General features: G+C 39.7%; 1 long non-coding RNA gene across 1 annotated transcript; it reads left to right on the top strand.

Moving 5' to 3' along the window:
* Positions 1 to 17,419: 17,419 nt before the first annotated feature.
* Positions 17,420 to 23,524, top strand: LOC148374958 (uncharacterized). The gene is made up of 3 exons (XR_015853037.1): positions 17,420 to 17,627; positions 17,711 to 17,746; positions 23,129 to 23,524. It is a non-coding gene; the product is annotated as an uncharacterized LOC148374958 (long non-coding RNA).
* The last annotated feature ends 384 nt before the right edge of the window (positions 23,525 to 23,908 follow it).

Below are 23,908 nucleotides of genomic sequence, written 5' to 3'. Positions count from 1 at the left end.
TGAGTTAGCGGAATCACATTTCGAGAAAGATTCTGCATTCCAGGAGTCCTTGATTTGATTACACGTAATGTCATCAATGCAAGAATCTACTCTAATAAATGGAAAAGTAGCCGATGAATTGGTTACTACCGTCAGCAAATTCCCACGCCAGCGTGGCCCACCCCGCTCGTCGTCCCACTGCCCACATTGCCTCCTCAGTCTGCAATATGACGCATAATTATACTAATTCCTCTCAATCGCATTAGCCGAGGGCCAGCAGGAAAGAAAGGACTTCTTTCTAAGATTCGGCGATGTGCGGTCAGCCTCCCCGCAGCTTTCAGTACGAATACACGTTAGTGGTGAGGGGGCTACATGACCCCTAGACACAACCCTTCTCCTCTTCCTCATTTGCCTGTGCTCTTTACTCCTCCTTCATTCCCTGCAGCCCGGATTCCTCTTTTCTCATTCCATATCTTCCTCCCACACCCTTTGCTTCAAGTTCATGTCAGCTGAGAACACGGCCTTGTTTCCTCTGGTGAGATAGCCCAGCGATTGTATGCTTCAAATCACTTATGGCGAGGGAAACTATCACTTTCAAGTCCCCGGCGGGGTTTTTACGAAGTTCACAAATGAGTGGGATTTTTAAAATTCTAGTTCAACTCACTGCAAAATAATACTAATAATATTAATAATAATAGTAGTAGTAGTAATGGTTAAAAACAATATTGTTATGTTCTTTTTCTTTTGCAGTCTGGTGGTTAAAGCACAAAAAAATCGTGATAAACAATTACTTGTGTTGGTTGGCTATATTGTTTTTCTTTTTTACTAGATTTTTTATCACCATGTCAGCTTTGGACTGATAATTATTTTGAAATACATTATTTCCAATTTATAAAACCAGTTGATCCGTCTGTTATGGCTTATTTATAGACTTATTTGGGACTTTTGTTGCAGCTAAATGTGATAGCACTATTTTTCATTGCACTATTACTATCAAAAAATAAAATATCCCTTACTACTTGGGCCAGTCTCCACGCATTACCTTGTAAATCTCATCATCATCTCATTAGCCGTACCGCTTATCCTCAGTAGGGTCGCGGGGGGCTGGAGCCCATCCCAGCAATCATCGGGCAGTGGGCAGGGGACACCCTGAACTGGTTGCCGGCCAATCGCAGGGCACACAGGGACAGACAACTCATTCGCGCATTCACACCTAGGGACAATTTGGACCGGCCAATTCACCTGAAATGCATGTCTTTGGAATGTGGGAGGAAACCGGAGTGCCCGGAGGAAACCCACTACCTTGTAAATATTTTTACCTATTTATCCTGATAATCTTTTAAATCATTTTCTCTTTTTAAGTCAAGTCACATTTATTTGTATACTACTTAATCACAAGATGTGTCAAATGACTGCACGGGTTGCATTTACACCATCCCCTGATCTTAAACCAACATGCAGGAAAGGAAAAACTCGAAACCTCAGTACGAGGAAAATAAGAAACCTCACAAGTGGTAATTCCCGTCCAGGATGACCAGGTTGCAATAGATTTAGCATTGGGTAATAGTACACAAAATATAGTGAACATAAGTAAGAGATAACAATATGTTGAAATTTGTCCATAAAGTACATGACAGCAACGACTCCTCGAGCCTGTAAAACAGCTTCTCATTGCTGCCGTTTGGTCGGTGCAGGCGTTGACATGCTTCAGATACCGACGCTGGTTTGCTGACACATGTTGAATTGTCTTTATCCCTTTGGGCAGTCGGAAAAAGACAGGAAAAGAAAAGTTTGAGGTGGTCATCATTCATAAGATATTAAATAGTGGGTCTTAAGTCTGGATTTAAAACTTCCACTGAGGTTGCAGATCTTATCTCTGGAGGTAGAGAATTCCACAGCACCAGGGCCTGGACAGAGAACACTCTCAAGCCTGCAGACTTCTTCTTGGCTCTTGGAGTAACAAGTCAACTGGCATTTTCAGAGCGGAGGCTCCGTGCAGGGACTTGGGGGGAAATCAAATCTGAGAGATAAGAGGGCGCAAGTCCATGCAAACATTTGTATGTTAGTAAATGAACCTTAAAGTCACATCTTGGGGCGGCAGTAGCTCAGGAGGTAGAGCGGCCGTCCTGGGATCAAGGGATCCTAGTTCGAATCCCGGCTCGTCCGTGTTACATGTCGAAGTGTCCTTGGGTAAGACACTGAACCCCTAATACCCCCAATAAGCAGGTTAGCGCTTTACATGGCTGCAAGGCCGCTATTGGGAAATGTGGAGCACATTGTAAAGCGCTTTGGGAAGTCATTGACTTGAAAAGCGCTATATAAATGCAGATCATTTCATTTCATTTCATCTTAAGTGGACTGGGAGCCTGTGCAAGTTAGCTAATATAGGGATGATATGCTCGAACTTCTTTGTCGTAATCATAAGTGTTGCTGCAGCATTTTGAACCAGCTGCAAACTTTTGATGCTAAACATCGGGAGACAAGATAGCAATAATTACAATTATTAAGCCGAGGTGAGATAAGCGCATGAATTATCATTTCCACATCTGATTGAGACAGCATCGGGCGAATCTGCAATTTTACGGATTTGGAAGAAAGCTATTCTCGTGATATTTTTTACGTGTAACTGAAATGACAGATTAGGATCAAATATAACAACAGATGTTAGACTTTTAAGTCTCTACCAAATTTATTCTTTCAAGCTTAAACGACTTCTTTAGGGGACAATAACGCAAACAGCATCAAATTATTTTTGGGGTTTACTTTGACATAAGCTTAAAATTAAGTATCAAGTTGTAATTTTTGAAGATCTGTGTATAGCATAAATTTTAGGTAAAAATAGCATATCAGAATATCGATTAAAGATGATTGAGTATGGTTGGTGTTACCAGAAGCAAACAAACACTGATGAGGTAGCCTGTGTGACTTTATCACACTGGTGCAATGAATGAGGGGTCCTGGGGACTGTGGGCAAGGGCACATCTAGTGGAACACAGCTTCGATAATGAAAGGCGCCATTGTCCTGCCTTACTTGCCAGCACTTAGAACATGAATGAATCACAAGAGAAGAAACGAAGAGTAGAGGACAGGATGGCCTGGGGGTTGATCTGACATCTGCAGTTTTCAACTACAGCACTGACGGCGAGCGATTTTTCAGGACCATAACAATGGCCGAAGGACTATGCGTTAAATTATGTGCGAGACAACCTCTAATCAGATCTCCATGGTATCTCTGTCCTGGCTGCCAGCACAACAATCAGCCCATACACCTGTCTTGACTGATTTAGTTGTTGTCAGGTTTCGGTTTAAGAATTCTATTATGGGCTGGTTACTGTGTGGGTGTTTATTATGGTCACATGGCTAGTGAGGGTACCAACTCTCGGCATTTCTAAATAGCTATTTTGTGAAGTTTGTATTGTTGACCTTGGTTCTTGAATAAAGGGATCCATCCTTTTTATGGAACTTGTTTTTAGGAAAAATTGGTTGCCATCAAAGGAAACAAAACTGATTGCACTTGTCCCTTTTTCCAAGATGAGTGACTCAAATACAAATCATACAAAAGCTTATCCTTTATCATTCACCACAAGATTTCTGATTGTTGTATATTAGGGGTGTACAATAATGAAAGTTTTGAGCCATAATAAAAAAAAAAGGGAAATATCATGCCTAAAAACGAAACAAAACTGAAACACATTACTTCTACGCTGACTTGCTAAAAAGGCAGAGTGTAAAGTGTCAAAATATTGACGACCATAATAGTAGCTCCTGGTTTTAAGAATGTATTAAATAACATTCTAATACAAACAGAAACAGTCTTTCATGTGCCTTAAGAATCCTGTAAGACATGAAGTAAGACTGCTTCAAGATCCAAAATGAAAATTATACAAGCAAGTTCATATTAGTTTTAGTACTTTGAGGAAAGTGGCCTGTTATGATCAAAAATAGATAGCTTGTAACTGCTGCATCGAATAGTTGCCCTCTATCCTTTTTTTCAACTCTTGTATTTATTTTTGCGTCATTTTAGCTTTTAAGGAACAGAAGATAAAGTGACGGCAAAATGGGTGTAGGAAGGAGACCAACAACGATGATTAAAATGCAGCCTATGAGACGAGCTTGCATAATCACCAAAGTAAAACGTTTCACATACAAAGCACATGTTTCAATTTAAAACTTCTGAACTGTAGTAAGTTAGCCAAAGTCGGAGTAATGGCTACTAATTATTGAATAAGGTAGTGGAGAGTCACTCAAACTTTGGAGAAAATATCTTGATGGCAAAAACTCGGCAGAGTTCCTGTTGTGACTGCGTTCCTAATTTATTTCCGTCTTGAGTGCAAAGATAAAAAATAAGAAGCCGCTTTGCGCACAAAGTTCTGGTGAAAGCCACCTTCGCAAGGCTTGCCCTACGTTTGACCTGAAGTCATCACAACGTCTTATTTTCAGCAGGATTTGTCGTTTTCTTTTTTTTAACCCAATGTTCAATGTAATGATTGACATTTTAGGCCCAACCTGAATTTCAGGTTGGTTCAGTTCGGGCTCGAAGTTGATATCTTACCTCTGTATTAAATACAAGATTTTAAACAAGAGAATATCCAACCATTTATCAATATTGATCCGAACACTAGGACAGGGTTAGGGAATCTTAGACACTATAATCTGTTTTTATTTCTTCCTCATCCAAAAGACCTGACTTGATGAAAAAGAATGTTATCAGACATTTACAGAGTTTGATGATGAGCCGTAACTGTGTTCAGTGAGGGCTACATTGAAAACAGGCGGGACGATGGCTATAAGCACCCCTGTTCCCTATCCCTGCTTTGGAATCCGTTATTGCTTGTTTTGGGTTGCTACTTGCTATCATTTGCTTGTCATTTGCAAGAAAAATTGCAATACATCATCTTAACTATGTCAGCTGTATTTGGAAGCTCAGTCCAGTGACAAGTGGACAGAAAGATGCCAACAGTCCAAAACTTGCCACCATACAGCCAGTTCGAAGGAGACAAGACAGCTGCTGCCACAGTCCGTTCTGCTCCTATTCCAGGTGTGTGTATGCATGCACAATGGCCGCCCTGTGTGCCCCATCTGCTCGGACAGGCCCTAGTGTCCCGTCTGCCCTCTCCTCACTATTGATGGCTCGCTACAGGTGCCCGAAACATCTGGCCTTTACACACATCTGCGGACAAACTGATAAGCTAAATGAAGGCCCTATGGAGAAGCCAAAAAACTGCGAGGCCTAACAAGTTTGCTTTGACATAAAGTGAACCCCCAACACATTTATTACTGGAGCGAGCCACAAGTTCATGAGCAGAGCCTCAGTCATGAATTGCATCTGGGTCGGTCTTCCAAACAGTCGTCACACTGTTATTTCATGGACGGCAACCCGGCAGGCATCTTTCTGTACCAAACACATGCCGGCGGATAAAACGAGCTCTGTTGGAGCGAAGCACAGCCACAAAAAACAGTTGGTCTGAAAGGAGGCCTTTTATAAACATTTTTCTTAGCTAAAAGAATATTTGTTGATTGTGTATACGCTTGATTTCTTAACAAAATGGGTTAAGTTGTGGGTAAACCTAGTAGTGTGGCCAAGGTTAAAGCTTTACTTTGTGTCATTAAGTAGCAAATATCTGCGGTTCAATCAATTAATAATTTAATAACTTAAAGTCATTTGAATAAATAATTTATTGATTAAATAATTTGAGGGGACAAGTAAAGTATTTGTTTACTCTTTTGGGCCTTTAAGCACACCTGTCAGTTTTAAGAACAAATTAAAAAAAAAAAAAAACCTTGAAAATGAAAGAGGATTCATAAAAATTTTTACACAAATACGACCAGAAATGAAAGATAGATCAAATCAGTAGTATATCAATTAAAAAAAGACAAGAAAAACAACTCAGTGTCCTGAATCTGAGTTATTTAGGAGATTGCCTAACAAAAAAGCATGTCAAATAACTGGGTGACAATTAACTCGACCACTAAAAACCCAATTTTATTTTATTTTTTAACTGGCCTGCAAAGTGGCTGGCTTGGCTTGGAGGAGATTTTGATCGTCAGCAGCCAGAAGACTTGATAAAGGTTACGTTGGAAAACCACAGTTCAGCAAAGATCATAGTTTTTGAAAAGTAACAACCAAGTCAAGTCAAGTCAAGTCAAGTCATTTTTATTTGTATAGCCCTAAATCACGAAGAGTCTCAAAGGGCTTCACAGATTATTACACTATGTTACACAGACTATTTTTAGCCGACGAGAAGAGTAGGTTATTCATATGCTATGGAGTAGAAGTGAGTTTTAAGTTTAGATTTAAACATTTCCACTGAGGTTGCAGATTGGATCTCAGGGGGAAGAGCATTCCACAGCACCGGTGCCCGGATGAAGAACGCTCTCGAACCAGCAGAACACTTCCCAATGTTCCCAATCGCGCACTGCCCGCACTTTCTCAGCGCACAAGACAATCTATCCACCGCAATGTTCCCTCTAAGCTGCGTGTGTGCGCAATTGCGCACTACCCAAAGCTTTTCCGCACACAAGAAAATCTAGCCAGCTCCCAAAAATCAGGGCTCGAAATTGCTAATTAAGAAGCGTATTAAGTCAAAGTTACAGTGCATGAAGGTAAAAATACTCGGGTTTCCCTGACGCTGTGTTCTAAATGCTGTATTTGGAAGTCAATGTCGAAGTAGAACGAAGTTGAGTAAAGTCAGTAGAGTTTTTAGAGAACCGGCTTCTTCGGCTCGGCTCTCTAAAAAGAACCGGCTCTTTCGGGTCACAAACGGCTCTTCAGGTTGTTTTTGCTTCGTTAATCCCTACACGACCAGATATTATGTAAAATTGTGCACAAAATACTTAAAGGAAGGGGGGGAAATAGAACAAAAAAGAAAAAAATACCAAAATGAAAAAGTAGTGAAAAGAGAAAAAAGAAGAAAAAATTCTGAAAAAAAACGGATAAAAAGAAAAGAAAGAAACAAAGGAAAAAGAGTAAATAGAGATCAAAAAGAAAAAAGTAACAGATAGGAACAAAAACACAATGACATTTTTTTAAAGGAATTCAAAAAAGATAAAAAAAAACAGGGAAAAAGAAGAAGTTTGTGTTGCATTCAAATAATTTCCAATTATACCAAGTCAATCTTGTTGCCAACATTGTACTTCCACCAAAAATGTGATTAAATACAGTTCTGTATCGTGCAACCGACTGAATAAGCCCACAAAAATGTTAGTATTATGCGACAGAAGATACCAAGAAAAAAAAGAAATCGACATCTTGTGAAAGAATTGTTGTAAAAACAAATGACGTTTGTAGGCCGTACAACCTTTGCAATAATACATTAGTCAATTCATTCAAAAGTGAAAAATAATTTTGCATTGCCGGAAACTCAGAAAAATGTAACGTGATGTCAAATTTTGGACATGTTTGATAATGATTTAGTTGCCACACATGGGATTGCTGTTGCTCACTGTTGTTCCAAGCGTTGCTCACGGACTTTGTGTGAACGCTCAGGCCCGTGGAAAATTAGAGGGAACATTGGTAACAACCCCTCACCACCATTGGACTGCAGCTTAACATCCTTAAGACTGTTGGTTCACTGCAGAGCAAGATTCAGTGACCGTACAGCAATGGCTAAGACAAGAAAAGCACCTGGAAGTGTTTTGAGCGCTCGGCCTACTAGCTAAGTGGGAGCAATTTATTTTTTAACTTTATTTAATAATATTCATTTTCATACTATTACCGTCAAATTATTAATTTAAACTGTAGCATTTTATATTTTTTTTCTGGAACCATGAGGATGTAGTAATAGTTTTCAGTGAACACACAATTTAGTTATTGTTCACAAATATTAATCAAGGTTGTCCTCTGTTTTTTTTTCTTCCGTAGTCGATTTAAATACAATGCAGAATAATACTAAAAGAATTTGCAAATTGGGATAACTTTCTAAATACTTTTTTTAACTAAATGGATATTTGTAGTATGTATGTGTACACCCAAATAATCAATATTACATTTTTGAAGGACTACACTTGTGTTAAGCAACCCCTGCTGTCTCTCTCTGGGTGGTCTGCAGTTTATGGGCTTCGGGAACAAATCATTGCTGACTTGCAGGGATACTCAAGCCTGGAGGAGCAACAGAGAATGTTACTCTGATATGGGTGGGTGCGTGTGTCTTTTTGTTTCGACGTGTGCAGACTTCCTGCGTGCAATGCAGCAGGATGGGAGTGGGGGTGGATGTAGGGATAATGGGGGTGACGTGAACCTTGACCCTGACCACATGTCCTGGCCTCCTTGCAGCTCACCCACACTTCCGCCCTTGTGGCCTCCCTGCTGCTCATCTGGATCTCTGAGGCATCATCATTATCCTCCTTATTGTTTTGAATTTAATGTGTTGCATTTAAATCTCAATGATATGGCGGAAGTGTGTTAATTTCTTGTTATTACCATCAGTCACAATACTATAAATGCTTGACTAATTTCTGTAGTATCGACTACCCTCTCCTCAGGTTTCCTAAACTATTAGGACATAAATGTTTGACCATTGTGATGCAATGGAAAACAATGGAACTCGAAACAGCACAGTTTACATAAATACCTGAACATTTATAGGAAAGGCTTCAGCAGGTTGTTTAGGAAAGTATCAAACGCATATCTTTCAACCTCAGCCAATCTCTCTTTTTATAAATGTTTTAAATTCTCATTTTTAAACCATAATAAACCTTACAAACCCAATGAGGCACCTGTTTACTCACAGAATTATCGGCTGAGTAGAATAAGAACAAAGATAATTTGTGTAAACACGATTTTATTCACCAAATAAACAACACAACAATACATTCGGCATCATAGTTCTTTCACGACTTGCAGTAAATTAGTGATGCGTAGCAGTCAACTTAGTAGCAACTTTCACATCATTTTTAACAGAATGACGAACGAGAAATGAGGACTTTTGTTGAATCCAACGACTATATTCGCCATGGAGAGATTCCCAGTTCAGATGTCAAGGGTTCCATTTCTGCTACGGGCCTCCCTGTATGGAGTTTTTATGATCTGCCGTGCCAGCTTACGTTTTCTACGGGCACTCTGGTTTCTTCCCACATCCCAAAAACGTGTGGCAGTTCCAAATTGTCCCTCGGTGTGAGTGAGCTTATGAGTACTGTGCCCTGCAATTGGCTGTCAATCAGTCCAAGGTGTCCCCTGCCCACTGCCTGAAAAAAGCTGGGATGTGCTACATCACCACAGTCCTCAGTGACTGGATAGTTAATAAATGAATTGACAACATCAAAATGTATATGATACAGTGATTCCTGTTGCAGTGTAAAATTTATTTTATTTGTTTCAAAAGCAATTTCGAGGAATGCATTTAGTGCTGCCTGCGTTTTATTCTTTTTTACAGTTTACTATTGAAATGTAATTGTTTTGCAGGTATTTATGTGACAAGACCGGCATATTGTTTGTAAACAGTAAATGTTTTCCTTTTCTAACAAAAGTGTTAAATTTGGCAGTAGAAACCAAACGCGGAGACTTCATCAGTATTGACATATTTGGGTAAAAAGAGGGAGTTAATCAAAAGTGCTACGCACGGGGAGGAAGGGAATAAATGTTCAAAACAGAAAGCAATTTGAGTTCTACTCATGACTGGAGGAATCGAAGGGGTCGTTTGGGGGCAGGGCACAGGTGGCAAGGAGTGAAAACCTTGCAAGGGAGACACATCAAGAAGCGCAACAATAAGACGAATATGATTGTCAGCATTGTCCATTTAAGTTAAGTCCCGAATGATCCGCTGGTGGGGTGATACTTCATGACAATTGGCATGCTGGATAATGACAAAAAACGTATTAATTGGGTTTTATGTCTGGATAAACGTCTCAAGTATTTTGGGTGTTTTTTTTTTTTAATAAAAGACCTGATAGATGCTTAAAACGTATTTGGTTTTCTGTTCAAAAAATGTGTATTAGTCTACATATCCCAATCTAAGAATGACATTTGAGATGATATTCATAAAATCAGTGCTGTGCTGGAAAAAGTAGATGCTTAAGCGTCCAGCACCTATTTACAGCGCAACCTTTTGAACGTTTCACCCCTGTCTTTTAGCTTTAGCATGACTTTTCCTTCTTTCTTTTTTTTTAACTGAATAAAAACACAAAACTATCTTAGTTTGTACAAAGTGTCAATGTAATATAAAAACAAAACAGCCCAATAACAAAAAGAACTATGAAAACCCAATAAAAAGCAACAGTACCTCCTCGACCAAAAAAGACAAAAAGAACAAATAGAGTTATTCGGCCCACTGCAGCGGGTGGCTCCACGCGGATGAGACACCTGAACACATTTTTAAAAGAAAACGAACTAAATAAAACGTTCTTACACAGCACATTATAGATGGAACAATAAAGATAAGAGTCCAATAGCTTGGATTATCAGTCACTCATTATCAATCTATTTATTAATTTTCAACATGTCCAATACGACAGGACATCAACAATGCCCAAACAAAATGTGCAAAGTATTCAAACACAAATCAATAAAATAGAATTATTCTCGATCGATGCAACTTGTTGTCCAGTTCATCTCAGCTTTGTCTCGCTCAACTCGTGGGATGATTCAATTAAATACACGAGATTCTCTTTCCAGCTAGTGTTGCCATTTCCCTAACATTGTTAAATACAGTTAAATGACATAATCACACAATTTACAATTAGCTGAGCATTTTTTCAATAAAGACAGCACTCTGGATGGCAGCTCCATCCCCCAAAAATGCATACCAAATTGATCTAATTGAATACCAGTGTCTGTGGCTTGTGTTATTGGATTTGTCTGAAGCGATTAGCCAGCGGGGAATTGACCGATGGTAAAGATGCGTCTGTTGATGTTTTCTGAGGTCATGGAAGACATTTGTGCTTGCTATGAAAATCAATGTATGAATGAATAAACGAATCATTGTGTTCCACAAGTTAACTGTTATCATTCAACATTTAGTACAAGATTGATTTTACTGACTTTTGATACAAACACATGCTCAAAAAATGATTCTTTTTTTCTTGTATTTGTTTTTGAGGAATATTGATGTTGATACAAATGACACTCATACTCTTAAATAAGCCTATGACAGATGCTGCTTCACCTTTCGAACAAATCCTTGAAAAGCAAAACTTTGTGGTGGACCAGTGGTGGACCGTCAGGGTTGGCAAGGCCTTCTCTGCTGGCCCAAAAGAAACATCTGAAGCATCTGATGTTAATTTTATTTAGTCCATGAATATTCATCCATTCATTATCTGCACCACTTATCCACATTAGGGTCACAGGAGTGCTGAAGCGCATCCCAGGTGTCTTCGGGCAGTCGGCAAGAGACACCCTGAACTGGTTGCTAGCCGGTCGCAGGGCTGTCTGTGAATACTTATTATATAATTCCAAATTTTCTGTCAGCTTCCAAAAACAAATTGCCTATAACCAATCACAAGAGAAAAACAAGCGTCTTGAAGGGAACCAGCTCTTGATTGGTGGGGAGATGGCTCCTTTTGCTCACTTCCATGAGTCGGTTCATAAAGCCGGTTCGTTCACAAACTACACATCACTAAAGGCCATCACTGAAGCCCAGCCCACCACTGGCAGATACATATATCAGTACAGGAACAAGATATTTATACCTGGCCACATTCATTGTGGCAAAATGTGGCCAACATTGTTAGCCAATGAGGTAGCGGCTGCAGACAGAATTCAGGCAAAGAACCTGTTTATGAGGCTTGGCGCTGGTGTAATACCAGTAATTGTTTACGGCGCGGCTCAAGCCATGTTCCAGGTAATTACTTGTGGGTGCCCCTGCCCTGTAAATTCACTTCCTGTCTAGGTGAAACCCCTCCTCCTCCGCCTTAAATAGAAGAAAAAATTAGTGCTTCATATTACATTTTGGAAAATCTCTATTTGCAGCTGTAATACATGGAGCCAGTTAAGTGACATTAGTGGCTGAGCCATTTCTCAGTGACACTTATTTTGCTGGTAAAACAGTTCGTAGACGGAGGTGGGGGCCCCTCAATTGGGCTGCGGTGCCAAGTTTCATTTAATTCCATTTATCATCGTTAGTCATTTAGATCAACATTGAATCGTTCAGAGAACCTCACTGAACTTCTGAACAGACTTAACTGCACTGAAAGTAAAGGGGCTGAATAATTTTGCACACCCACTTTTTCGTTTTTTGTTTGTTAAAAAAAATCTAAAATATCCAATTAAATGTGTTCCACTTCATGATTGTGTCCCACTTATTGTTGATGCTTCACAAGAAATTACAGTTTTATATCTTGATTTTAGAAGTCTGAAATGTGGCAGCAAAAGGTCACAAAGTTCAAGGGGGCCAAATAGTTTGGCAGGCCACTGTATATATATATATATATATATATATATATATATATATATATATATATATATATATATATATATATATATATATATATATATCTTCAGATTTTATTGAAACAGCCCCAGTCTTTTGGCAAATAAGGCAGACGCAGTTTCGGATTTGGGGCAACATTAGCTTAGGAGGTAGAGCGCTCGTCTTGGGATCAAAAGATCGTCGAAGTGTCCTTGGGTAAGACACTGAACCCCATTAAGCAGGTTGGCGCCTTGCATGGCTGCATGGCCGCTATTGGTGTGTGAGTGTGCGTGAATGGGTAAATGTGAAGCACATTGTAAAGCGCTTTGGGAAGTCTTCATTGACTTGAAAAGCCCTATATAAATGCAGATCATTTCATTTCCTTTAATTTCCGTGATAAATACTCAAATTACTTGGGACATTGTTGCTTTTAATGGTGAAAGAAAACATCCCTTTGTTTTTCCCTTTGTGGGTGGGGGGCTGAACGAAGCATGCATTGTGAGTAAGACCCTTACATATACTCACATCTGTGTACTGCTGGAGAAAACATGGATTCTCGTACTGTATCTCCTGTATGACATAAGAGTTGTCTGAAAAGGGCAGAGCGAGGGGACAGGGAATCCCCTCCTCTGTATCAAGGAGTCATAGAAGAAATCAAGATCGCACAGAGGGTGGAAGAGTGGTGCCCTCGACCACCCTAAAACTTGGGGTGCTGAATGAGCGTGGTTGTAGAATCATTAAGAGTAAGAGAGGTGAGATTGGAAGTTTGTTTCTGAGAAGAATGTTGAATGTCTTTTGCATTGAGAAATTAAGTTGAGAAGGAGTGGTGAGGTGAGGTGTATTGGCAATTTGGTAGGCATGGTGTCAGGTTTGATTGCAGGGAGAACTAGGAAAGGTGTGGCTTTGTTTTTGAGTGAGAGAATTAAAGAAAGAAATTTGGGATGAAAGAAAGTGTCCTCGAAATTGATTTAGATTAAGGTAAAGTGGGGAAGCGAGATTTGGGTGTTTCTTAGTGTGTATTGTCCAGGTTCTGAGAGATGTGAGGAAGAGAGGAATGAATTCTGGAATGATTTGTCAATGTGTCAATGTGTATTGCACATTTTGGAGTGAATTGCCATGTTGTGGTGTTGGGAAATTTGAATCCCAGAGTTGGTAACGAGAGGATGGAAGGGGTGATTGGAAGATTTAGTGTCCCAGGAGTGAATGAAAGATGTATGAGACTGATTGAAATGTTTCCAGAGTGGGAGTTAATGGTAAGAATTACAATGTTTAGGAAGAAGAATGTCAAAAAGTACACATGGATTAATGTGGCAGATGCACAAATGTATACGAGAACATTGATGAATTACGTGTTGATCAGTAGGAGGGTGTGTGGGAGATTGTTGGATGACAATGCACTGAGAAATGAAGCTGGTGGAATGTCTGACCACTATCTAGTAGAGGCAGAATTGAGAGTGTGTGGTAAGTGGCCGGGTTATGGAAAGAAAGTGCATGCCAGAGAATAAGTTAATAACAGTGAGTTGATGAAGCGAGAGAAGCAGGATAAGTATGAGGGAAGAGTGAGGGAGTGTTTTGAGATGGTGAGGAAGGGATCTGTAGAGGGAGTGGAGGAAGGGTCGGAATGTCTGAGGACATGCTTGAAGTGCAACAGTTGTGAAAAATAGAAAGACATTTGAGAAATGGTTGCAGAGTGATGATCAGGAACTATTTGAAAAGTATAGAATGAAAAGAAATTGTGTAAAGCGAGTAGTAAGAGATGCGAACAATGCAACGAATGATAGACGGGGGAGAAGGTTTACTGAGAGTTTTAAGTAGAATAATGGGACATTTTGGAAGAAGGTGAAAATGATAAGGAAAAGAAAGACAGGTCGGGATCAGAGTGTAAAAGATCAGAATCACAGGCTGCTGATAGAAGGGAAAGAGGTGGGTGAACTATGGGATGAGCAATATCGTGAACTGTTAAATGTGACTGATGAGAAGGAGGCATGTATTGTGCTGGTGGTTGGTGGACAGTTGCCTTTGTTCAGAGAATTGAATGAGCAGGAGATTGTGAGGAAGGACGTGGAAGCAGCAATTGGGTCGATAAATGAGGGGAAGGCTGCTTGGTTGGGTTGCATCGTGGGGCATATAAGAAGAGGGGTTGAATCTGTTTTAGTGTGGCTGTAAGGTTGTCAAATATACTTTTTATGGTAAAGAACCACATCGGATATTTTGAGACAGAATTTAACCAAATACTGTAAGTTAACCCGTCCTCCAGACCACAGCTCATTATTCAGCACATTTTATCACTGTGTGACATTTGATGATTTGATAAAATGTATAAAATAATGATAACACATGAGACTCCGTCCCATTTAAATTTGTTTAGTGCGTGTGTGTAGATCCCTTAACCACTAGGATCATAGGTAAACCATTTCCTGTGGTGTGTCTTGGGCAAGTACAGCCTGGTGACACTTAAATTTGTCTCCCTTCCGCAGTTGCTGCAGGGTTTCATAAATAATTGTTTCAAGGTCCTTGCAAATTTATTTTGTAAAAATGCCGCAACATTCTGCAAAGGAGGATCCCGATGTATTTACCTTCATTGCAGATTGCCTAGACCAAGAGACTGGAGGGAGTGCTTGCGCTGTCTCCATAGCTCCACATTTCCCTACCGCTCACCCAATCAACAAGAGGGAAAACATTTACACAGATTCAATTTTGTCTCTGAGCCTTACGTTTTCATGAAAAGAGCCATATATGGGTTCCCAATCCCAATCAATCAGAAAGCAGATCACAATGCAGGATGAAAGTCCAGAAAGAAGCAAAACCGTGAAAAGCAAGTCGTGTAATAGCAAGCGATTACTGCATATACCTTTTTTAACGGTTGTGACGTAAAACAAAGTGTCAAAATGAAGAGTTGTGCCAATTTACTATAACATACACTGCAAACTTTAAACAGATGCAAAAAAAAGTATAAACAGACATCTTTTGCAGGAATTCAGATAAAATGATTGATATACTAGCGTAGATGAGTATAAAACTAATACAAATGTGCTAACACTGAACACGCATCATACAGTTGACAACAGACTACCGACAAGGAATAGACTCACATGTGCGCCTCCACACAGCTGCACATGCTTAAACAAAGTGAACATCTGTCCGTAATACCTCCGTCAGTGACTCCACATCTGTGTGCACACACAAAACTCTCCTGAGCTTGTTGGGCATCATGCCAACCCTCAGCTGAGCGCTAAACGCGTGACCCTCACACAGCTATATTGCACTCTTGCCTTCGGCCTATTTTGGGCTATTCCTGCAGGAAACATGATATGGTTGTTTTGTTATGATGTCTTTTGATGATCGTCAACCATAGTTGACATTGGAATTGAATGGTGATGACCATTCACACATTACGGCTAATGTTTGGGCATAGTTTTCGAGGTATCCTTGATAATATACATGTAAATTATGTAAGTGAGTAGAAGAACCCTGAAAACTAAAAACTGAGGGTCAAATACCCTCCTTAACAATAGATTGTGATAATGTTCTGCAAATTAAAGTTTTGTTTTTTTAATGGATACAGTTTTTTACCTCTAGGAGTCACTAAATAATACACACTGTCCCTTTAAAGCAGGGGTGGGCAAACTCCCTGCGGCCTGGCAGGGTTTTTAAACTGGCCCGCCAGATGAAGGTCAAAAAGGTCAAAGCATAATAACAATATATACGTATTGTTTTACTGTAGTAAATAAAGTACTAATAATAAAAAATCTAGAGGTTTTTTTGTGCCAGCTATTGTCTTTTCGTGTGTCTGATACAAACATACTACAGAAATACTACAAAATAACTACAAAACTGAATATCAATTATAGTGCTTAAAAACTAGGATCTATTATATTATTTTACCTTAATTCTGAAAAGAAAAATTCTATTACAGAAATACTATAATAAAGAAATGTAAAAAAAAAAACACTATTACACAGATACTATGAAAGGTCTACAGTACAACTACAAAAATACTTGGACAAAAATGCTACAAATACATCTACAGTAAAATTACAATCAAACTACAGAAATGCTACAAAAAACTACAAAAATTCAACCACGGTAATACATAAAGCTCAATATAAAATGTTGCACTTAAAACAGGGAGTTAATATTTAATTTTGCTTTAACTTGTGAGCGTTCAAAACCAATTTGATAAGACTTGTCCCATTCAAAAAAATATAAAAAGAATTAGAAAATGCTGTATGTGTGTTCATAAATGAGGAAAACATGGGTAGGTCTCCAGGGCTGACTAAATTTTTTAACCCAATCGGCCCATGACTCAAAATGTTTGCCCACCCCTGCTTTAAAACGAGTATTATTACTTGAAGTTGTTTTTATATTATATTATATTGTTGCCCATACATCCATCATCTACACCGCTTATCCTCAGTAGGGTTGTGGGGGTGCTGGAGCCCATCCCAGCTATCTTCGGGCAGAGGGCAGGGGACACCCTGAACTGGTTGCCAGCCAGTCGCAGGGCACACAGAGATAGACCACTCACTTGCTCATTCATTCGCCTAGGGACAGTTTGGACCGGACAATTAACCTGACATGCATGTTTTTGGAATGTGGGAGGAAACCGGAGTGCCCGGAGGAAACACACACAGGCACGGGGAGAACATACAAAGGCTACAACGGGGAGGCTGTGGTAGCTGGACTTGAACCCTAAACCTCTGCACTGTGGGGCTGCGCGCCCATACGTCCTGCCACCCAGTGCATTATAATATTCTACTATTTTTGGTTCAAATGCAATAAATCAATTCGAGAAGTGGACATTTTTTCTTGACTTGGGTCACAGTTTGTAATCCAGGTGGGATGGTGTGTCCTGAAGTCAGAACGGTTGAGAACCAATGCTTAAATTATTTGTAGATAGTAAAAGACATGCCCCATTCTAACCCTCAGTGAATTTTCCAATGCATACTTTTAGGTTCAACCGCCTGTTTTCAGTGGCAGTCACATCAGCAACCCTCACCCCTAAATCACCCCTGCCCTGAGGTCATTAGTCACAAGTGTGATGGGAGAGACGCCGCAGAATGGACATCATTGTTATTGTCTCACCCGGCCACTACCAGTCGGACTGCGCTTGCCGCCAAGTCCGCTTCCCCGTGAACACTCGCAGGTGTTCATTTGTCCTCGAGCGTTGGCCATTTTCCGAGTTGCAGCCATATCACCACGGCAACTGCTCTTTGTGTTAGCGTGTGATGTGGCCCAGCCGGACACCGCCACATGGGCGAAGAAAACTTGTCACCATTTTAAGCGTGTTACACGAGTCGTTGAACGGTAATTTTTGATTGTTATTCATTTAAATTGAGGAATGTCTGAAAACCTTCACAATCGGAAGATAAACTTTTCTGTGTCTTTAGTCTGGTGCAGGCCTCATTGAAGAAACCAATACTGAGGTAGGGCAAACTCCTCTTTCGTGTGTTTGAATCAAAATCCGGGTCACGAGACAAAACGGTTGAAAACAACTGCTGGATTAAGCGTTTTGACTTTTTTTATTACCATTTTTTTTAAAAACGGAATATTATGGCTTCGCAAGTTCAGAACAGGGCTTTAATCAGGTCAAGTGAATTTCTAAAATAACTCCTCATCATGTTATTACCACGTTGTAACTATGTTATTACTGGGTTAATTATTGGAAGTAGAGTTAAATAGACTAAAACAACCATTTTACTAGAAAAACACAAGGATCAAGCATTGGTGAGCTATTTTCAGAACAGGTCTGTCAACCATCCATCCAGGTGCCTACGGGCACCATGTTGGGTAGTTTTCATCCCTCACAATTAAAGTTGGCTTGATAAGTTATTATGTATGTATTTTCTATTACAATCGAGGTCTTAAACCATTTTAAGTCACTCTAAACCACGGGTCACCAACTTTTTTGAAGCTAAGCTACATTTTGTTATTGATTGGCACGAAGGGCAAACAGTTCAATATGTATTTCTAAAATTACAACTTATCATGTTATTAATATATTGTTACTATATTATTACCAGGTTGTAATTAGTAACAATTGAGTTCAAATAGGGTCCATCAAACACTAAAACATCAGGCCATTTAGAAGTAAAATTTCAATGATCTATTGGTGCCCGCGACCACCACGTCGGAGACACCCGCCCTAAACACTTCGAATCATTTTCTAGACTTAACATTTTAGACACTTGCTACAAGCTACGCCTTTTCGACTATAATCGCGAGAAAAGTAGGATACAAAATTAACTATTAATATGATTTACTTTTGTAGATGTTTAACAAGTTAAACATTTGTCTGTGTCAGCCAAAAATATATTCATAGAAGATCAAGAGGAAAGATTACATTAAACATATCCAGCACCACATGATGACCAATCGAGGCTTTTAGTAGTCAGCGGTTGCTGACTTTGTTCAGAATGGAAGACAGTTTAATTGTCAGTATGTGCAAACCCTGCTCAAGCATTGGCTATTGTGAACAAAGTATTGAAAATTTTCTATACTTATACCATAGTAATTTTGTTGAGGGAAACTTAACTCAGACCTCTACACCACAGGGTAACCACGAAAGATGAATCATTTAAAAAAGGACATTGATAATCAGACACTTTTGCTCATGAGCGGAACAAACAATATTAAGTCTGATTATCAAAAGTCCCACTCCCGTTGGTTGACGTTGCTGTTGCTCCAAACAGAACCAAAGCGGGTGATTTTGTTACGATGTACAGTGAATGAGACGAATCACGCACATGGCGTGAGGTGCGGAAAGTGGTCAGGTATAGAGCCTGACCATATAAAAGTGTCAGAACCAGAACAGACGGTAGACCCAAACGCGTAACGTTTCACACCAAGCTTCATTGAGGAAGCGGGGAAGTCAAGTGCGGGAAAACTAATGCCAGTAATCCGGTGCTCGTTGGGCGGGGAAAACAGGAAGCCCTCGTGATCGCAGTGTGGTCAGAGGACAGAAACGAGTCGGGCAGCCGGGACGGGAGATCAGAGCATTGTCGGAGGGCAGAAACGAGTTGGGCAGCCGGGACGGGAGATCAGAGTGAAGTACGAGGAAGGAATCAAGTCAGGAAGCTAGATACGATCGGAAAGCCAGGAGCAGACGAGGATACAGGACAGGACGGGACAGACGGGAGCCAGAGTCAAAAATGCTTGCCTTGCATGTGCGGAGGTTCGCTGACGCACTGACCAGGAGTGAATGAGAGTATTGAGTTTAAATACGAGGGGAACCAATCGGGCAACGAGCGGCAGCCGGAGCGAAACGAGCGGGCACAGGTGAGGGCGATGGGCAAATCATGACAACAAGTGTGTCCGCTTATTGCCCTTCGTACCTGCTTTTGCCTTGTAAACCCACACAAAAGTATTAAAGTGTCCATCTTCCAAACTTGCCAGCTTTTTGCTGTGTTTTACACGGACAACTCCTTTGATCCCTGGAGTTATGTTGATATTCTTTCTCATGTTCGTGTTTCAAATGATGATTGCAAAATAATAATAATAATAATAATTTCCTTGTATTGTCATTCTGTGTAACAATGTACACAGAACGAAATGTCGATTGCACCTGACCCGTTGTAGCGAGCCGATGCAGCCGCAGCCAACAGAGGGCGCCGCCGACCACTTTTTAAGTCTTAGGAATGACTCGGCCGGGCAGAGCATGCTGAGAAAGAAGGGGGATATTGTGGATTTAGGTAAATTTGAATGCCATTTATTTAGATTGAAGTCTTGTTTATCTCTATTTTAAATTGTCCATAAGTGTTTTATGTGGAGGATAAAAACAATGTCAAAATATTCAGATAAAATGTTTCTTTACCCTCTTTTTTTTGCCTGCAAACTGACAATCTAATCGGATTATCCGGCGTGGCACTTTTGGATTTGAGGAGGAAATATCTTCATATTCCCGGAAAGTGTTCCAACGCATCGCACAGACTCCCTATGGTTATATAGCGATCACATAGACAGGTGGTAAACCATATTTCATCTGCACAATCAGTGGACTGTCATCGTTGATCTCTCCACTTCATGCCAACGGTCTAGTTTGTTAATAGTACGGAAGAATTTGCTGGTTACTCATATGAAATTAGGAAATTTGGCATTTCCGAGATAATTCAGAATTCATTTACAAAAAAAAACTGTTGAGAAAGATGTTACACCACTGTCAGGAAATGATATAAATTGTTTCAATGATTGAGTAAAAATTAGCCATCTCAAAGAAATAAAACCTTTGCAGAATGATTCTTGATGGATTTACTCTTTTAACCTGCATCATGCATCATGGAACAATTTTCAATGTCCTTTGTTGCTGCCAAGCCTGCCGCGATGACAACTTTCTTTTCCTCTGGTCCTGCCGCCCACCTCGAAACCTCTTGTGTTATTTTTTAGGAGCTACGGTTCCACACTCGGATGCACATCTGAAGTTTATTTGTCCAATGTTTACCTCAGGGATTGGCGCAAAGTTTTCCTCTCAAAGATACTCTCAAGGAGTGGCTCACCCCTAAGGCTGACTTATGAACAGTAAAAACATTAAATACACACTGATTAACTTAATCTAGATAGGTTATATTGTTGCCTTACTCTTCTTTTGGGATTCATATTTTGTCTTTGTTCAGTCCATATTTAAAGGTTAGTGTTTGGCTGTACACTTACTAATCTAAACGTGTGACGTTTCTGACACAAGCCTTTTATTTTACGGTAAATGGGGAGTCATGCACGTTAGGCAGTAGTCTGGCGTGAAAAGATAGCAAGCCAGAAGCCGACGAGATAGATACCAATTGCCCGAGTAGATATCGGAGAGATGGGGTCGGTACCGGACAGGACGTGACAGACAGGATTGATAATAAAATAGGATATCGAAAATAAACGGGACAAACTAGACGGGAACAGAGAATAATAAACAAGACAAAAACAAACGGGAACAATACCTGAGGGGAAATACCAACAGGAAACAGGACCGGAACAAAACCCACGTCTTGCGGGGCAGAGGTTCATTGACAGACTGACAAACGAAGAGTGAGAACACTGAGCTTAAATAGACGGAAAGCCAATATGTCAATGAGCCGCAGCTGGCGCCACACGGGCGGGGCCAATTGGGCGCCGTGGCAACTGTGAAAGACTTGCTATAAGAACACTTATTATAACTAAAATCCATTGTGCTAAAGAGCAAATTAGCACGTATATTACTCGCGTTTTTGTAATTACTTAGAAAAATATAAAATCTTCTTAAACAATCCTTCCACCGTCTAACTGTGAAAGCGGCTTTTTGCTTTTCATGTTTTTGAACATTTCTCTGTTTCACATATTTTGGAAACAAATCACAATGATTTCTATGGTCAATGTCCCAGCATTGTAGACCATAGTTATGTGAACACTTCATAGCCTTGAACGCATATAATGATTTAAGTTCATAAAAGTAAGCAACAAAAAAGACAAAATGAGTCTTCCACCATTAAATTTAAAAGATGTCCTTGTAAAATACTACTTAGTGGTGAGTGTTTTATAAATGAACAAGCAAAATGGCCTGGCATTGTCGGACTGATAAAAGATTAAATTTGGTTGTTTGGAGTGGTCAGTGAATGGGAGCTGCGGTACTCAGGTTTGTCACCAGAGGGCGGTATAGACCCCATGAAGGCAGACCACACAAAAGCGTAGGTTTATTGTTTTTTGTTGTTTTTTTATTGGGTTGCCTTGACACAAAACCTAGAAAAGACACTTGCAGAGGTATAAAGAACAACTGTGTACATTTTCGAGAAAATCAGCTCAGCCTATACGTCACACACAAAAACACACACATGAACACACACACACACACACACACACATATATATATATATATATATATATATATATATATATATATATATATATATATATATATATATATATATATATATATATATATATATATATATATATATCTCATCTCATCTCATCTCATTAGCTTTACCGCTTATCCTTATTAGGGTCGCGGGGGGGCTGGAGCCCATCCCAGCCATCTCCGGGCAGTGGGCAGGGGACACCCTGAACTGGTTGCCAGCTAATCGCAGGGCACACGGGGACAGACAACTCAGTCGCTCAGTCACACCTAGGGACAATTTGGACCGGCCAATTCACCTGAAATGCATGTCTTTGGAATGTGGGAGGAAACCGGAGTGCCCGGAGGAAACCCGCGCAAGCACAGGGAGAACATACAAACTCCGCACAGTATGGCCGGTAGCTGGATTTGAACCCACGCAGGACCTCAGAACTGTGCCGCACATGCGCTAACCACTGCACCACCGTGCTGCCCATATATATATATATATATATATATATATATATATATATATATATATATATACATATATATATATATGTATATATATATATATATATATATCTCATCTCATCTCATTAGCTACACCGCTTATCCTCAGTAGGGTCGCGGGGGTACTGGAGCCCATCCCATATATATATATATATATATATATATATATATATATATATATATATATATATATATATATATATATATATATATATATATATATATATATATAATATATTGAATATATATATATATATATATAATATATTGAATATATATATATATATATATATATATATATATATATATATATATATATATATATACAATATATTGAATATATATAATATATATATATATATATATATATATATATATATATATATATATATATATATATATATATATATATATATATATGTATAAAATTTGGATTGATATACTAGTTTAAAAAAACGTTTGCAGATATTTGATTGCACTTGCAACTTGTTCTTTTATCTATTAGGGCTTCCTTTCTCCAATCCTCCGAATGTCCTGCTGGTTGACGCAAGGATGAAAACGCCTGAACGTCCCAGAGGTGTCCCCGCATCGTTTTCTGTAGTTCCCACAAGCCCACCTGGCTGCCATTGAGGTTAACAAAGTCATCCAGAGCCGAGGGAGAGAATCACAGACAGGTGGCTCCTCGTTTGACCCGGATGTACTTATTCAATGATCCTTACTGACCCTGACGGGAAGTTGCTAAGTGACCCAGTCAACCCCAGGGGCTCCCCCATCCCGAATGGCTCTTCCTGTCCCTGTGCTACTTTCCAGCAAGAAAAGACATGTTTTCCTTGTTATTCCAAACAGAAATGTTTATTTTGACTCAATGCTCCTTTATCTCCATTTTCTTTCAAAAAAAAAAATTCACTGCTGATAACTAAATAAACATGACACCATTCTAATACAGCTCTGATCTGATTTTTTGTGGAACCCAACGTCAGGTCCCTGCCTTTTGTCTCCGAGTTTCAAGAGCAACCAGGCGGCAGCTTTCCTAGAGTTTGGAGTAAAAGCTTAATTAAGGTAGGGTTGTCAAGAGCGTGCTTAGATGTCGATCAGGGATGGCAGCAGCTTTGCAAGAAAGGTTTTTCCTGTGGACGGGTCTATGTTTCTTTCTAAGTGATGGTAAACACAGCATTTGCTTTTTCTCTAATGAGGACAGCAGAGCAGGCGGTTCGCTGGTGGTGGCAAAGACTGTCCGATGGATGAGTGAGCAAATGTGTGTGGTTTACATTTAGTATGCACATTG

Source organism: Urocampus carinirostris, chromosome 1, assembly GCF_059441175.1.
Source record: "Urocampus carinirostris isolate Australia breed hairy pipefish chromosome 1, RoL_Ucar_1.0, whole genome shotgun sequence".
NCBI lineage: Eukaryota > Metazoa > Chordata > Actinopteri > Syngnathiformes > Syngnathidae > Urocampus > Urocampus carinirostris.
The sequence above is the reverse complement of the archived record's forward strand: the minus strand, read 5'-3'. Positions and strand labels throughout refer to the sequence as shown.